The 18581-nt window shown below is 31.2% G+C and overlaps 1 protein-coding gene across 1 annotated transcript in view; it reads left to right on the forward strand.

The window, feature by feature from the left end:
• The window catches only part of LOC119602567 (ecdysone-induced protein 74EF-like), a 100232-nt gene that overhangs the window by 35464 nt on the left and 46187 nt on the right, over positions 1-18581 (forward strand). Inside the window, exon 2 of the mRNA XM_037954148.1 lies at positions 2625-3243. The gene's annotated coding sequence lies outside the window, so the exon portion shown is untranslated. The remainder of the gene's footprint in view (positions 1-2624; positions 3244-18581) is intronic.

Here is an 18581-nt window from a genome sequence, read left to right on the forward strand (position 1 = left end):
TAGACTATAGACTAGACTATAGACTAGACTATAGACTAGACTATAGACTAGACTATAGACTAGAGTCTAGACTAGACTATATACGATTTGATAGACGACTAGACTACAGACGACTAGACTATAGACAACTAGACTATAGACAACTAGACTATAGACGACTAGACTATAGACGACTAGACTATAGACGACTAGACTATAGACGACTAGACTATAGACGACTAGACTATAGATGACTGGACTATAGACGACTAGACTATAGACGACTAGACAAAAGGCGACTAGATTATAGATTAGACTTCAGAGTACACTATGAACTAGACTATAAACTAGACTATGGACTAGATATCAATAAGTACTAAAGTACTGAATTTTCCATACCTGAATATTACATTCATTTAGTTAATTTCTTTATTTTGTTTTATTGGCAAAAGCTTTTGTTTTTGCGGCATTTGCTTGTATGTATTTGAGTAGAGCTTTTTTTGTTGTATTGCTGATAAAATGTGTGTGTGAATATATGTAAGTGCATGTTTCGATTAAGCTTCTTTATTTGATTGTTGTTGATTTTGAAAACAAATGCAATTTGTTTAAGGAAATAAAACGTCGTTGTTGTTTTCTGTTTGTTTATAGTTGTTGTTATATTTCTGTTAAAATGAAAAACAACTGATTTAATAGGATTTTTCAAATGGAATTTACATTAAACAAAAAACCGGTTTAATTTATTTTCTTCTTCTATTTTGTAGTAATCGGTTATTAATTTTGAAACTCTGAAACCGTAGTACGTCATGTAGGAATTTGACAAAAAAAAAAAAATATTTTTGCGTTGCTTTAAAATTTATAGAAATATTATTACTCATGCGTTTAGTGATTGACCTTCGGAAAAAAACAAAATAAATATATATTTGATTTGTTTGTGATTTTTGCAAATTTGCTCTCTCAATTTACACAGTGCTACTTGAAATTAATTTGTAATATATTTTTTGAAAATAAATGAATTTCTTTATTTGTTATTAATTTTAAAATAAATTATAAAATTAATATTAAAATATAAGGGGGTTACTGAGAAATTTTAGATAGATTCTAGTTAATATCTTTAATAAGGAGTTAAAAGTCACCATAAATATCTTTTTAACAGTCTTAAGACCATAGTGCAATGTCTTTGTAGTAAATCCGATAGGGTCACTGGACGCCATTATTAATTTATAATTTAAAAAAATAAAGAATTTAACTGCTTAATTAGGACTTTAATACGAAGCTCTGTCTCAAATTCTGCAGTTTACTCACTTTTGGACATATTTTCCGGAACTAAATTGGAGGCACATAGAAATGTTTAATGCCACAGTAATTTTTAAAAATTTATGGGGTTATTTTGTAAATCCCTTCTTTCACTTAATTTTTCATGTGTATGTTTTATATTTTAATTTTTCAAAGATTCAATTAATGTTCCAATTTATTTTTTTATACAATATTGATTTTAAAATTTCAAATCTAGACTAAATGGCGCTATAAATAACATTATATTTGAAATTTAAGAGCTCTTCAGTAAGCATTTGTACATACTTTTTTGTTTCCAGGGGAATTATTTTCATTATTACATATACATACATATATTTTTTAATTTATCTATGTATATTTATTTGCCTTTTTGTCGTTAGTTATTTTCTAAATTGTATTATTAATACTTTGAATTCATTGTCATTTTCAATAATTTTATTTATATATACATGCACTCATATGTTTAAATTTATACAAAATTGTTAAAATATATTTACGCACTGTTATTGAAAGAATGCAGGTACTTAAATTTTTATTTACAATACACTCACTCACTCAACTACTCGAAAATTCCGGAAATTTTTGCATTAAGTATTTGAAAAAGAAAACAGATCACAACTAACTAGGAAATTGTGTGAACTTGGAGTTGAGAAATTCAAGGAAAATATCTATGATAAATATTTCAAATAAAATATTTTTTTTGGATTTTAAATGGCTGTAAAAAATAAATTAACACATAACAATACTATATAAAAATCTTAGACAAACTCAGCAAAATCGTTTCGATTTTTAAACATACCCGAGAGTTTTGTGTACGATTTTCCTGAGAATTCTCGCAATAAATTTGTGATAAAATGTGATTGAGAATTTGTTTACAAAAATAAAAAAATTATGTTATCAAGGGTTTATTCAACACTTCTTTTCCCCAAATTCTTCTTATTAAACATTGATATTTTTAAAAATCGTTTATGAATAAATGTAAAAAAATTGTTATAAACCTAATGTGCTATATGCAGAGCGTATGAAGAATATTAATTTAAATAATTAAATATTAATTATACGTCGGTATTAAACAGGATAAAAATATTTTTTTGTGGAAAATTTTTGCAAAATACCGGATATTTACCCTTTTGAAACTCTCAAAACAACGTCCTCATATATTTTTGAGTTATGAGCGATATATTTATTATGTCTTTTAGCAAATCCTTGTACGGTTTTTAAAAACTGAAACTTAATTTTAAAATATTTTCTATTATTTTGATTTCGTCTTCGGTTAAATGAAAACTAATTTAACATTAAATTGTTTTAATTCACTAATTTCTGATTTTAATTCTTTCTTAATCTAATTTCAGAACACATGACTTAATTCGATGCATGATCATTCAAAGAGATATAAATGCGTCCCCAAAGACAAAGTGTGGGATTTGTTGATATTAAGGCCAATAAGACACCATTTATTAAGCGGATACGTTGCAAAATTAAATCCTTAAATCAATGCTCAACTTTTACTATAAAATGATAAAAATCTAAAAATCGCGTGTCTTAAACGCGAGTGTAATGCAGAACGAAATTTATACAAAATGAAAATTTGAGCAAAGAAAGTAATATTTAAAAAAATGTTTGACATTTTAATAAATTTCACAAATATTAATTTAACCAAAATATACATAAAAACGTTATTTACAATTAAATTATTCATATCAATGCTAAAGTGAAAGCGATTAAAGTAAAGAAGTGTTAAAAAATTAACTAAATTTAAAGTTTTATATAATAATCTCCAACTCATCTTTTAACGCATCTGTGAAATCAAAATTTAAAACAAACGATGAAAAATACTGCCTTTAAAAACAAATGATTCTTATACAAAACAACAACAGCAAATCATAAAAATATTATTATACATTTGTGGAAAATTTATAATTATATTAAAACTGACAATATACATATATTTTAAAATACAACAACAAAAAGGTAAGTGTACAATAAAGTTTTTAAATTTCAATACTATATTTACATAAACATCAGCAGAAATGTAAAATATCGGAAAAAAACAAAATAAAATATATCAAAAAAATTTTGCACATTTAGTCAGATTTCCGGTTTTCCACAATTTTAGAATTATATTTAGGCCTTTTTAGTAACTAGGAAATTCTCAAAAAATATATTTCAGATTTAACCCGTTACATTTCATTATTAATTCCGTTATTGTCGTTTGTTCAGACTAGCCGTGATGCAGTTTATTTATCTGTTCACTTGCGTGAATGTGTTTAGATTATTTCTCTCTGTTAGAATCATCGAGTATTTTGAATTTAATTTGAAACAAAGAAAATGTGTATTGCAACTATTGCACTTAGTTGATTATATTAATTAACATTGTGACAAATATTTTTTTAAATATTTATTTGAAAAAGCACAAACTTACATACATCTGTAATAGTAACAATATTTATAATAAATAATTTCTATTCTTAACAATTAAATAATAGATACAAGTAATGACAAATTTTATAAATGTATTTTAACAAAAGAAGATGTGACAATAATGATTAAGAATTGTGCAAATAAATATACATATGTTGTTTAGTAATTCCAAATTGTTGCAAAAAAAAAAATAACTAAAAAAAAGAATTCTAAAGAATTTTTTAAATGTAATTTGTTAAGGCAATGATTTGCCATTTTAAGCATAAATTTTTTACCCATGATACCCTTCATTCCTTGTCATTCCGTTTGTAATTTCTATAATAAAATTTTCCGACCTATAAAGTATACATATTCCGAGTACTTATAAATAGAGAGATATCTACGGGACCCAAATCTTCAACAATTCTGTCAGAGATGCTTTCGAGAAATTTTCTATTTTAAATCAGAAAAATCGGTTCATAAATAACGAAAAACTAAGCAAAAATCCTAGTCAACCTCTGGAAATTTTAACAAAACTTGAGAATTTTGCTTAGACATAAATAGAAATAAAAAATAAATAAATAAGGGAAAGGATTTCGTTCTTTGAATGAAAATCTATAAAAGGGGACTTTCTTGTACTTTTTATACCCTTCACCTTCGTGTGAAGGGTATATAAGTTTGTCATTCCGTTTGTAATTTCTACAATATAATTTTCCGACCCTATAAAGTACACATATTCTGTGTGTCTGTTGAAATCAGTTTCTGAAGACCCAAGATATTTTCGGGATCCAAATCTTCAATAATTCTGTCAGACATGCTAACGGAGATATAAGCAAAAAACCGAGACAGCCTCTAAAAATTTCATCAAAAAATTTCACTAGACTATAGATTAGACTTAGCCTAATAGGCTATAGACTAGGCTATAAACTAAACTATAGACTAGACTATAGACTAGACTATAGACTAGACTATAGACTAGACTATAGACTAGACTAGACTAGACTATAGACTAGACTATAGACTAGACTATAGACTAGACTATAGACTAGACTATAGACTAGACTATAGACTAGACTATAGACTAGACTATAGACTAGACTATAGACTAGACTATAGACTAGACTATAGACTAGACTATAGACTAGACTATAGACTAGACTATAGACTAGACTATAGACTAGACTATAGACTAGACTATAGACTAGACTATAGACTAGACTATAGACTAGACTATAGACTAGACTATAGACTAGACTATAGACTAGACTATAGACTAGACTATAGACTAGACTATAGACTAGACTATAGACTAGACTATAGACTAGACTATAGACTAGACTATAGACTAGACTATAGACTAGACTATAGACTAGACTATAGACTAGACTATAGACTAGACTATAGACTAGACTATAGACTAGACTATAGACTAGACTATAGACTAGACTATAGACTAGACTATAGACTAGACTATAGACTAGACTATAGACTAGACTATAGACTAGACTATAGACTAGACTATAGACTAGACTATAGACTAGACTATAGACTAGACTATAGACTGGACTATAGACTAGACTATAGACTAGACTATAGACTAGACTATAGACTAGACTATAGACTAGACTATAGACTAGACTATAGACTAGACTATAGACTAGACTATAGACTAGACTATAGACTAGACTATAGACTAGACTATAGACTATACTATAGACTAGACTACAGACTACACTATAGACTAGACTATAGACTAGACTAAAGACTAGACTATAAACTAGACTATAGACTAGACTATAGACTAGACTAGACTATAGACTATAGACTAGACTATAGACTAGACTATAGACTAGACTATAGACTAGACTATAGACTAGACTATAGACTAGACTATAGACTAGACTAGACTAGACTATAGACTAGACTATAGACTAGACTACAGACTAGACTATAGACTAGACTATAGACTAGACTATAGACTAGACTATAGACTATAGACTAGACTATAGACTAGACTATAGACTAGACTATAGATTAGAATATAGACTAGACTATAGACTAGACTATAGACTAGACTATAGACTAGACTATAGACTAGACTATAGATTAGAATATAGACTAGACTATAGACTAGACTATAGACTAGACTATAGACTAGACTATAAACTAGACTATAGACTAGACTATAGACTAGACTATAGACTAGACTATAGACGACTAGACTATAGACGACTAGACTATAGACGACTAGACTATAGACGACTAGACTATAGACGACTAGACTATAGACGACTAGACTATAGACGACTAGACTATAGACGACTAGACTATAGACGACTAGACTATAGACGACTAGACTATAGACGACTAGACTATAGACGACTAGACTATAGACGACTAGACTATAGACGACTAGACTATAGACGACTAGACTATAGACGACTAGACTATAGACGACTAGACTATAGACGACTAGACTATAGACGACTAGACTATAGACGACTAGACTATAGACGACTAGACTATAGACGACTAGACTATAGACGACTAGACTATAGACGACTAGACTATAGACGACTAGACTATAGACGACTAGACTATAGACGACTAGACTATAGACGACTAGACTATAGACGACTAGACTATAGACGACTAGACTATAGACGACTAGACTATAGACGACTAGACTATAGACGACTAGACTATAGACGACTAGACTATAGACGACTAGACTATAGACGACTAGACTATAGACGACTAGACTATAGACGACTAGACTATAGACGACTAGACTATAGACGACTAGACTATAGACGACTAGACTATAGACGACTAGACTATAGACGACTAGACTATAGACGACTAGACTATAGACGACTAGACTATAGACGACTAGACTATAGACGACTAGACTATAGACGACTAGACTATAGACGACTAGACTATAGACGACTAGACTATAGACGACTAGACTATAGACGACTAGACTATAGACGACTAGACTATAGACGACTAGACTATAGACGACTAGACTATAGACGACTAGACTATAGACGACTAGACTATAGACGACTAGACTATAGACGACTAGACTATAGACGACTAGACTATAGACGACTAGACTATAGACGACTAGACTATAGACGACTAGACTATAGACGACTAGACTATAGACGACTAGACTATAGACGACTAGACTATAGACGACTAGACTATAGACGACTAGACTATAGACGACTAGACTATAGACTAGTCTATAGACTATAGATGACTGGACTATAGACGACTGGACTATAGACTAGACTATAGACGACTAGACTATAGACGACTAGACTATAGACGACTAGACTATAGACGACTAGACTATGGACGACTAGACTATAGACGACTAGACTATAGACGACTAGACTATAGACGACTAGACTATAGACGACTAGACTATAGACGACTAGACTATAGACGACTAGACTATAGACGACTAGACTATATTCGACTAGACTATAGACTATAGACGACTAGACTATAGACGACTAGACTATAGACGACTAGACTAGACGACTAGACTATGAAAGTACTGAATTTTCCTTGCCTGATCCTTATATACATAATTTCACTGAAACGGTTTTTTCTGTTTTTTAAAAACTCGACATGTTTTGTATTTTATTTAAAATATTTAAACCTTATTTTCTCCCCAATATTGTATAATGTACATTAGTATAGCAAGCCTGATGTACCTCCATCAGCTTGTGGTAAAAACGATAATTTCCGAACGGAAGGATCTTAAATTTTCCACAAATATTTTTCACTAAAGGTTTATTTGACATTTGAAATAGGCAATGGGTCTACGATATCACCTAGTCCCTATGTAAGTGGATTTGATGCTGGCTATATGAGATTGGGTCGAATGTAACACTCTTGCTTATTATTATTAAACTAAAAAAACGGTTTACGTTTTTTTATTTTAAAAAATGCCAACCGGTTTATGTTTTAAATTTGCAATATTCCAAACCGGTTTTTTAAAAAGTATCGAAAGAAGAAAATCTAAATAAACCCCATTTAAGCTCTAACTCCCATATTCAAAAACGTTTTTTGTATTGAAAACCTTCTTAGTAAATCATTGTTAATGTTAATTATTTATATCCGGAAATGCAAGATATCTACAGTTTGGTAATTAATTCATTCATTAAATATTCCGAGATTTTATAAAAATACAAAATTGAGAATTTCGAATATTTATTTTTAACAAATATGTATGTATTATTTAATTTAATTAATTAAATATTGTAGTATTTATTACGTATGAATTTTATCAAAAGGAAAAGAAAAACAAATAAACGAAAAACTATTGGAAACAATGATTTATATTTTTCAATGTAAACAGAAATACATGTATACATACATACATATGTATGTATAAATGTACATTTGTATATTTATTTTATTTAGATTGTTTGAAATTTGAAATGAAGAAAGCAAAAGCAAAATATATGCAAATATTTTGCTTAATTTTAATTTAAATTTCAAATTTATTTTTATTATTTTTTCTCTCCTCATCTCTTTTATTGACATGAAGTCAGTGAGTGTGTGTTAGCAAATTGAATTTTACTTTTGTTGGAATCCCAGTATTAGAAAACAAAAACTATTATACTAGTTCATGTAATGTTGTTGTTTTTATTAATATGTATGTTTTTTCAGATTCGTTTTTGTTGCATGATTTTATGGATGCATATATATTACTTACTTACTGCATAATATAAAGAAATTTATACATTCATACACACACATGGTAAATACATATGCATATTAAGAAGTAAAGAAAATAAATATTATACATGTGTATGTTTGTAAGTTTGCATGTTGTATATGTATGTATATATAAACTCTATATTACTCTTCTAATGCTTACTTATTTTATTAAACATAAGACATATGATTGTTGTTTTTTTTTTCTGCATTTGTAGTTGTCTAACGTAGTCTGTCTGATATTTAATAAAATATCTACAACAAAAAGACAACACCAACAACAAATAATAAATTGTGTGTTGCATTGTACGAGTGTGCACCACCACCGTCATCATCATCGTCATCTATTGAATAACGAAACTAAAACTCGTTTCCCAGTCAGTCATTGAAGACATTGCAATTTTCTGCAATAGGTTTTCTGTTGTTGTTGCGTTGATTTTTTATTTCTACTTTTTGTGTTTTTGGTGGAAAAACCACTCACTACACATGGTTGATGGCATTGCTGTGCGACCGCTGATGCTGTTGTTGCTGCAACAGCAATACCAGCAGCCGCTTGTTGTTGTTATTGATGTTGCATTTGCTGTTTGCCGTTTGCTGCCTTAAATGCTATTGGCATTGCGCTCTAATGCCATTGCAAATTTGTTTGCATACCCTACTTTATTACGTCAACAGAAATTTTGATTTGTTAATCGATTACAATTATTTATTAAATATTAATAACAATTTCAGAATTTTGTTCTCAAATGAAATAAACAAGTTCTTGTAGTCAATATTTAATCAGTGCTTTGATCGCTTCATTTCCTTTGAAAATTTAAAACTGGGTTTCACTCAGTTTGCTTTAAATTGACAATGAAGTTTACTGATTTTCCTGATCCTTTTAATACCACTGTATTCTATGGCCTGAAATTAAGTTTACGTGCCTCGGTGTATTTTCTAAAGCGTGGGAATGCATTCTATGGGTCGCGAGGTGTGCGCTGATTTTGAAAGACATTTGGATCAATTTGCAAAAAGTTATTCATAGAATTTGCTGGCATTTGTTGATGACATTTTAGCTCAGACCGGGTCCAGTTAGTTTTAAATAAATATTAAAGAATTTTTTTACCTATTTAAAAATGACAAGAACAGATCAGATCCACTTCACATAAAGTAACATCAGTCACCTACTTCTTTCCTTTGTGCATGAAGAAGGGTACCTTGAAGTCCATGTTATTGTGTAGAAAAAGAAACAAACATACAAAATCCAATACATCTTTTAATTTATTATTTGTTGTTATTGTTTAATATTAACTCGGGTACTACAGCTCATTGGTTGTATTATGATGATATTTGCAAAATGAGTTTGTTGTGTTGTTGGTTGCTCCTGCCGATGTGATGACGATGACTCCACATACAAATAAATTCAATAATAACAATAAAAGCAATAACAACAACCACACATACAATTATAATTATCCAACATCATACTAATTTTTTTTTTTTTTTTTTTTTTTTTTTTTTTCATTTTACTTATTATTTATTGAATCTTTCTTACATAGAAATTTACAATAAGTATTGAAATCTTAACCTAAACTATAACTAACGTCGTTATTGCCACTGCAATTTCAACAAAAGTTCTCGATAATTTGATTATCTGGCAAAATCCAATGTTTCCGTTCTTCTCAGTCGTCTATGACCCTCAAATGACAGCAACTCCCTGGCAAGGGGATTTGGGTGATCCATTAGTTTCGACAGGTAGGTTAAACAAGAGAGTTTGATCTCCTCGCGTATTATGGGGACATTGAGATCCCTATGAATATTACTATTGCGAATGTACCACGGGGCACCTGTTATTGACCTTAACAGTGCTGACTGCTTTCTTTGTAATTTTTCAACATTAGATGAGGAGGCTGTTCCCCACAGTTGAATGCCGTATAGCCATATCGGTTTTATAACTGTTTTGTACAAAAGCACTTTGTACTCCAAGTCTAGAGCAGACCGTGGTCCAATTAGCCAGTACAATTGAGCTGACTTTAATTTTATTTGTGTAACCTTGGCTTCAATGTGGTGAGTCCATGTTAAGCGGCGATCAAGGTGGATACCAAGATATCTCACATGGCTTTGTTCAGGAATTTTTATATTGTTTATCTGCACGGGAGGACAATTTTCCCTTCTTAAAGTAAATGTAACGTGAGTACATTTTGTAGCATTGACTTTTATTTTCCATTTGTCCAGCCATTTTTCCAATTCGCCGATGTGAAACTGGAGTTGTTCAGAAGCTATTGAAGGGTTTGCATGCATGCTTACAAAAGCGGTATCATCCGCAAATGTAGATGTGTGAGTCAGTGCGCTCGTTGGCATATCTGCAGTATATAAAATATATAGGAGCGGACCTAGAATACTCCCCTGGGGTACTCCAGCAGATATTTTTCGACGTGAAGAGATCACATCTTTAGATCTGATTTGAAAAGATCTTTCATATATGTAATTTTTAAGCAGTTTGTGAACATTCGCAGGTAGTAATGTGATAATTTTGTGTATTAGTCCATCGTGCCAGACTTTATCAAAAGCTTGAGAAATATCTATGAATAATGCAGAGCAATATTGCTTGCTCTCGAAGGCCTTCCGAATAAGAGTTGTTATTCGATGTACCTGTTCGATAGTGCTGTGCTTTCTTCTGAAACCAAACTGATGGCCAGGAATAATGCGATTATCGTTAAAGTGTACTAAAAGGCTTTCAAGCAATAACTTTTCAAAAAGTTTTGAGAATAAAGACAACAGGCTAATGGGACGGTATGATGTCACTTGAGTGACATCTTTCCCCGGTTTTGGTATCATAACAATCTCGGATACTTTCCATGAGTTAGGGAAGTATCCAATACGTAGCATCGAGTTAAAGATGAACAAAATAATTCTCAGTGCTGAATTGGGCAGGTTACTTATCATCGTGGTAGTAATTTTATCTATACCAGGTGATTTTCCTGCCTTTAGACCTTTGATTGTCATCTTCACGGTAGAGAACCGGAATTTTATTGGGTGTGGAACCACATTATTTATAATGTTAGCACTAATAGAAGAATCTGTATCATTTTGAGTAAACACATTCTCCAAGTGATTGGCAAATGCTTCAATTTTTTCTGACGTATTTCTTGCCCATTGACCATTCTGGAGGCGTATAGGTGACTCATATGCAATAGGGCACTGCATATTTTTAACAGCTTTCCAGAGACTATATTCTGTTTTCTTAGTAGGGTCTAAGTTTTTGAGATAATTTCTCAGATTAGATTCCTTATTATCCTTTAAAGCGATGTGAAGTCTTCTTTGGCACTGATTAAGTTTAACCTTTATGTTTGGAGATCGTGATTGTTGCCATTGACGTCTGAGTGTTCTCTTTTCTTTAATAAGAGACTCAATGTTCCTAGGACATTTCGATTTTTTGAAGTCTCCCAAGGTGACTGGGGGTGTAGACACTTTGACAGCATCTTGTAAGATATCCGTAAATATATCGACAGCGAATTGTATTTCATGGTCATTCTTCAATGAAATGTTTTGTGGCAGGTGTGAGCTAACATACATTTTATACTTTAACCAGTTCGTTTTCTTGTTAGGGAAACAAGAACAATAGTTTTCCAATTTATTTGGGGTTTCTAATAACGTTAAAATTGTAGGCGAGTGGTCTGACGAGAGGTCCAATGAAGGGATCACTGAAATAAATTCTCGTTTTATATTTTTGATTACAGCAAAGTCAATTAGATCGGGAATCTTATTGAGGTCTGTAGGCCAATAGGTAGGTTGGCCACTAGATATGGCATCTAGTCTGTTGTACGATATTGCTTCTAGCAATTGTCTGCCTTTGGGAGTAATGAGGCGAGAGCCCCAAAATGTATGTTTTGCATTATAATCACCAGCTGCTATGAATCTTGGGCCAAGAGTTTTAAAGTATTCGAGAAACTGCTCTCGATTAACATTATACCTAGGAGGACAATATATTGAAGATATTGTAACTCGACTATCAGGTATATTTATAGAGGTGGCCTGGATATGGTCCTTTTTGTATTCTGGCATTGGGAAATGTCTAATATTTTTTCTCACTAAAATGGCTGTTCCACCAAGGGCTCTGCCACTTGGATGTTTTGTATCATAAGTGTAGTATCCATTAATTCTGAAACAATTCTTTAGGGTAAAGTGTGTTTCAGAGACGAGTAGTACGTCAATTTCCTGAAGTAGCAGGAATTGTTCTACTTCATTCTTGTGTTGGCTAAGGCCGTTAGCATTCCAAAAACAAATTCTTAGAGAATTCATTTTTTATTTAGCAGGATCTGCATGAGCATGCTTTGATTCTGCATTAATTGTTGAAACATATTTTGCATATTTGCCATGAAACTGTTCATGGTTTGAATTAGATTCTCAATAGAGCTTTGAGAATTTGTTTCGGGTGCAGGCACACCCTCTTTTAATGCATGTGCATATGAAAATAATGGGGCATTATTTTCATTGTTTGATTGCAAATTCTCATTATTCTTATTTGTAAGACTTCTATATTGGGCACTAGAAGTTTGATTTGCATTCATTTGGGTAACGGAACCCTCTTTTGTCGTATGGGCATACGATTTATTCTGATTGCTTTTATTTGTGATACTTCTATATTGAGCACTAGAAGTATTAGGAAGGCTTGGGAAGTTAGAAGCTTTATATTGAGCATATAAAGGTCTTCTGGCCTTATTTGATTGTTGGATGTGTAGATATACTGGACATCCGCGATAGTTAGCAGTGTGATTTTGACCACAGTTACTGCATTTTCTTTTATTGTTATCTGTTTTTGGGTAAGGACAATCTTGACTCTTATGGATGTCTCCGCATCTCACACAAACAGATGGTAATTTGCAGAAAGTTCTGGTGTGACCGAACTCTTGGCAATTTAGGCATTGAGGAGGACCTCTGCGCTTAATGGGTTCCTCTACAGTTATTTTGCGATTGAGAAGATATCTTAAACTGTATATTGGATGAGTATCACCCTTTTTTTTCAATTGTGAAGAGTTAAAAGTAATTTCAACTCTAAACATTGGTTGGGGAATTTTGTCCTTGTTAAATATATTGTGAATGGACTTCACTTCATAACCTTCAGACTCTAGCGCCTTTTTAATGTCATCAGTTGGTACAGAGCTGTCTACACCTTTGATAACTACTGTCAAACCCTTTGCACTTTTTAGTTGATACGTGTAATAATTTCTTTTCTCAGAATCAAAACTATCAACTATTGTTCTAAAAGACTTTTCTGAATAAGTCTGTATTTTTGTTTCCTGAATGTTTCCTTTCCGTAGAGAGACTACATGGAAATTTTCTTTGCCTACAAGTTGGGACAACTTATTTACCAATAGATTGGTGGTAGGTTCGCGCAAATAGAGGGGAGGTGGCTTTTGGTCTTTTAAAGTCATGGATGGTACTTTTTCACTTTCTTGGTTATCAAGCAGTGCAAAACGATTTTGACTTACGGAATTTGTTTTCGCTTGTTTTGGATTTGGTTCCAATTTTGAAGTCCTAGGGCTGGACTTACGTTTTGCATAAGTGACATAACGGTCCATTCCCGTTTGGATCTTTTGCGTTTTATGCGAGCTCAATAAATTTGGAGTATTTTTTGGTATGGCACCAGTATTCTTTGACATTGGGCTTGAGTGACCCTCCTTATCATTAATGGTTTTCACAGTGTTAATATTGTTATTGGTACTATTTGTGATATTGTTCACATTAGCATTACTATTTACATCAACCATTGAATCAGTTGTTTGATTATCTATTTTTTCTTTTGCTTTGTCTTCCACACAATTGTCTTGTTTTGGCGCACTTGAGAGAGGAGATCTCTCGTTTGTTGTTGTTTTTGAATCTGTTGTTTGTTTATTTATTTTTTCTTTTGCGCTATTATCTACACAATTGTTCTGTTTTGGCGCACTTGAGAGAGGAGATCTCTCGTTTGTTGTTGTTCTTACACTTAAATAGTTTTTATGATTTTTTGGGTCATAATTATTGTTGTTGTTGCATGGAGAGCTCATAACAAAGTATGCATTTTTTCCATTGCTACTGAGCCTCCTTTCACTTGTTGGAGAGTTAGAGAAACTCATGCACAATAACACACACTACACTCTATTTAAGGTTTTGTTGTTATTTTTTTCTTTTTGTATACTTTTTGCTTTTTTATAAATTGTTTTGTTAATAATTGCATTAACAAAAACGACAATTTATTTAATTTAAATGTATTTTTAATATTAAAAATAAATAAGTATGTATTTAATTAGCGTCCATTCGCTGTTACTTATCTTTTTTATATTTTTATTAAGAATTTATATTCACAATGTTATTTTCCTGTGAGAGCGATTTAAAACACGTCTATCCACTTTGTTTCCCTCAAACACATAACATCATACTAATGATCGTCATAATCATTATGAACACGATCATCATCATCATATTTTATACTCTACTCTAGTGAGTGCATTTTGTACAATTTGATTGTTTAGTTGTTTTTTTTTTTTAATTTAACATTGCATATTTGTTTAAATGTGTGTGTGTTTGTGCAAAATGTGCATTTGCAAATATTGCTTCTAATGCTATTGTTATTGTTGCAGTTGTTGTTGTTGCTATGTAGTAATCTATTGGCGCACTCACGTAGTTCAATGTTAACGAACTGTAGTCGCGCTTCGACTTTCACTTATAATGAATTTGGCTGTGGTTCGCTGCTAAAGTGAAGTTACTTTTTGAAAAGCAAAAAAAAAGAAGAAGAAGGAAAAAACACAACAAACAAGTACAACAACCATAGCAATTGTTGCATTCAGTTGCTGGCTGGTTGGCAGCAAGCAGGCAGCAATAACAACAACGACAACAAGTAATAGAAAAATATGCACATTAGAAAAATAATACTAAAACGTATGACGAAGGAAAAACAGCAACAACAACGAATATAAAAAATAAAATTAAATAAATTACAAAAATGCATTTTTATACTAGTACGAGTGAGTATGAAGTCAGAAAGCAGAAAAAACTTTATGTTGCATTTTCCATTTGGAAGCGGCAGCAACTGTGGCACAGCACAATGTCTAAAATAGAAAAAAATAACTTTAAAAACAAAAAGTGGTGGCAAAGTAGTTGCCGTTGTCGTTGGCTTTTTTTCTATCTTATTTCAATTTTGTTTTTATTTTTCATAGTTCAATAACATGTTATGTAAAATATTTTCATGTTGTTATTGCAGTTGTTTTATATTTTCCACTTTTTTCCTATTTTCCTTCTGGTGTATCTGGTTCGCAAACATTACAGCAGCAGATTTTCTTTTCTTTTCATTTTCTATTTTTGTTTTAGTTTTGGGGTTTGCACTTTTTTGCTCATTTCTATTGAAGTTTTATTTTCTAATACACTGTTTCTTAGGATATAAATAACATGGGTTCTAAGATCATGAGGCCTCAACCTCCGAGTTCTTTAAATATTTTTTTATTCTATTGTCTGTAATTGATATTATCTTAGGGTGTTGTTGTATTATAGAGAACTTCCACTTCATGGCAAGTGTTGGAACTAGAACTTGTATCAACTAGTTTTTTCCGTTTCCTTCCTTAGACAGATTTCTTACACAAAAATAAAAACTGGTCCATGATTCCACATAAAAATTTGCACCCGAAATTGCACTTTAATATCCAAGTATTATTTTATAGTAATTGTGAAATTTTACGTATCTAGGAAGGTATAATCAGAAACTAGGAAGGTATAAATTTTATTGTAATGAAATTCAAGTTTAATTTGTTGCCTTAATAATTGGACGTAGTCTCTTTCTAAATCCACCTATATAAAATTAGTTTATCGCAAATAATTAATGTCAGAGGAATTATAAAATTCGTTATAAGTAATTTAAGGTTTATTAACATCAATCACTCTAATTAAATAATTCTGGGATGAACGAACCACTATTAGAGCTACCCACCAGTTTTTCCATTTTTATACACACCATCAAAAAAGACGGGGGTATATTGTTTTTGTCATTACGAAATATTCGTCTAAGAACCATAAATACAAATATATTCTGGGCCCTTATTAGATTCAAAGACGATCTAGTCATGGCCGTCTGTATGTCTGTCTGTTGTAAGCACGATAGAGTCTAAAAGGGACAAGTTGCAGTTTGTTTGGAATTGAAAATGAGCAATATTGGTCCTAGATTTCACCTAGGCTCCATATAAGGCCCCCTAATAAAATTACTATAATGCTCATAACTTGCCTCAAAATGCCAGTATAGTAACGAAATTTGACATATGCATGTTTTACAAAAACTAAAATCTCTTTCAAATTTTATGAGGATCGGTCAATAATTGACCCCAGCCCCATAACTTGCCACAAAATACCCGTATTGCAACGAAATTCTACATAAACAAGTTTAATGGGAACTAAAATCTCCCCGCTTAATTTCATCAAGATCAGATCAGAAAAAAATAATTCCTCAATCCATATAAGGTCCGATTCAAAAAATGACTATAAGTAAAGTAAGTAAATGCTTTTATGCTTCTTTGGAAGTTATTTTTTTGCTGAATTGAGTTGCTGAGTACTTTAAAAATATTTGTATAAAATTAAATAACGACAGAAACAGTGTTTACAACTTTTAATTGACTGTGGAATTAAGTATCCATCATGCATACATACATATTTTTCATAATAATGACAACGGTAATCATGATGAACTCTATGATCATACAAGTATCATCATTATGATCATCCTCATTGGTAATGTCGTCAACAGTCACCATCGTCAATATTTGCTTCATCATTATTTTTAGATATTTAGCTAGTCAGTTATTTAGTTCGGTCGATCTATAACTTCATCGATAAATTAACACTTAGATGAGCAGGGGGATCTAATTGACTTGTATGTATCAGTATAAATATATTTATACTAACTCACACTGTATCTGTTTGTGAATGGCATGTTATAATTGAAATTGTTACTAGTTATTTCATTTCTTCAATATTCAAATGTTTCATACTTATTTAAAAAAAAGCCAGCATTTGTCGTCATCATATACATATATTACAATTTTTAATGATTATGATTATGATGTTGGTGTTGAGTGAGTATGAGTGTAAAGTAAATTTGATTATTACTTTTATTTTTTCGCAAATTGTGGTACGTGGGTTTTTTCGAGTTTATCCATTTTATTCGTATAAAATACTGCACATAAAACAATAGAAATGAAAGTAAGAAAATTTGCAATAGGATTTTACGCCAGGGACACAATAATAATTTTCAAATAGTACGAAATAATTAAAAATATTACCTTAAGGGATTCTATAGTCTGAGCCATCTCAAATACTAATAAATTAATAACCAAAGAGACACTTTTAAAAGACCAAAAGTAATATCTTATTTAACATAAGTATTATATAGAAAATACATCTAAAAGATACCAAATTATATCCCCATGCAACTACTCTAACAATAGTACTAATATTAAGTACCATTTCTAAACACTGAATTTCGAGTAAGTATCGTGTGTATTATTGGGAGAGTAAAATGCAACCAGCACCAGTCGGTCGGTCTGTCGGTCGGTATGTGTTAGTTGTAGTCAATATTAATTTTTCTTTCTTTTGTCTAACTCAACAGCAGCATGCACAACAACAGCAACAACAACAACAGATGTTATTTGATTTGATGTTATTGAACTTTATTGCATTGTTGTTGCAGATGTTGTAGTTGTTGTTAGTTGGTTGTTTGGTGTTGTTGCCGATGTTTATAGTGTAGTATTACGATGATGATGTTGTTGTTGTTAATGGTGTTGATAATGATAATTAACCGGAAGAAGAAAGGAACCACTAAAAATGTTATTTTCATTTTTCGTTAATGTTTTATAGTTTTTACTTTTTTTTAACCTGGTATGATGTGATCTATTCGTATGGTTTGATTTGTACATATTAAAATATCTTATGGATAACGGTGTTTTATTACTATATGTACAGTGGACGTCCACTAGTACGAATTATATAGTGTCAGGCCCTTTCGTAATACCGAAAAATTCGTATTATTGAACAACACATTTTGTATGTATGTTTAAATTCAAATAATACACATAAAATATTGGATTTTATTTATTTTTGTTATATTTTTCATGAAAAATTACATAACGGAACAAAATATAATAAATGTGTATTATTTTAAATAAATTTCT

Source organism: Lucilia sericata, unplaced genomic scaffold, assembly GCF_015586225.1.
Source record: "Lucilia sericata isolate MDLA Ls3-8-SP2 unplaced genomic scaffold, ASM1558622v1 Contig000242F_arrow, whole genome shotgun sequence".
NCBI classification, from domain to species: Eukaryota; Metazoa; Arthropoda; class Insecta; order Diptera; family Calliphoridae; genus Lucilia; species Lucilia sericata.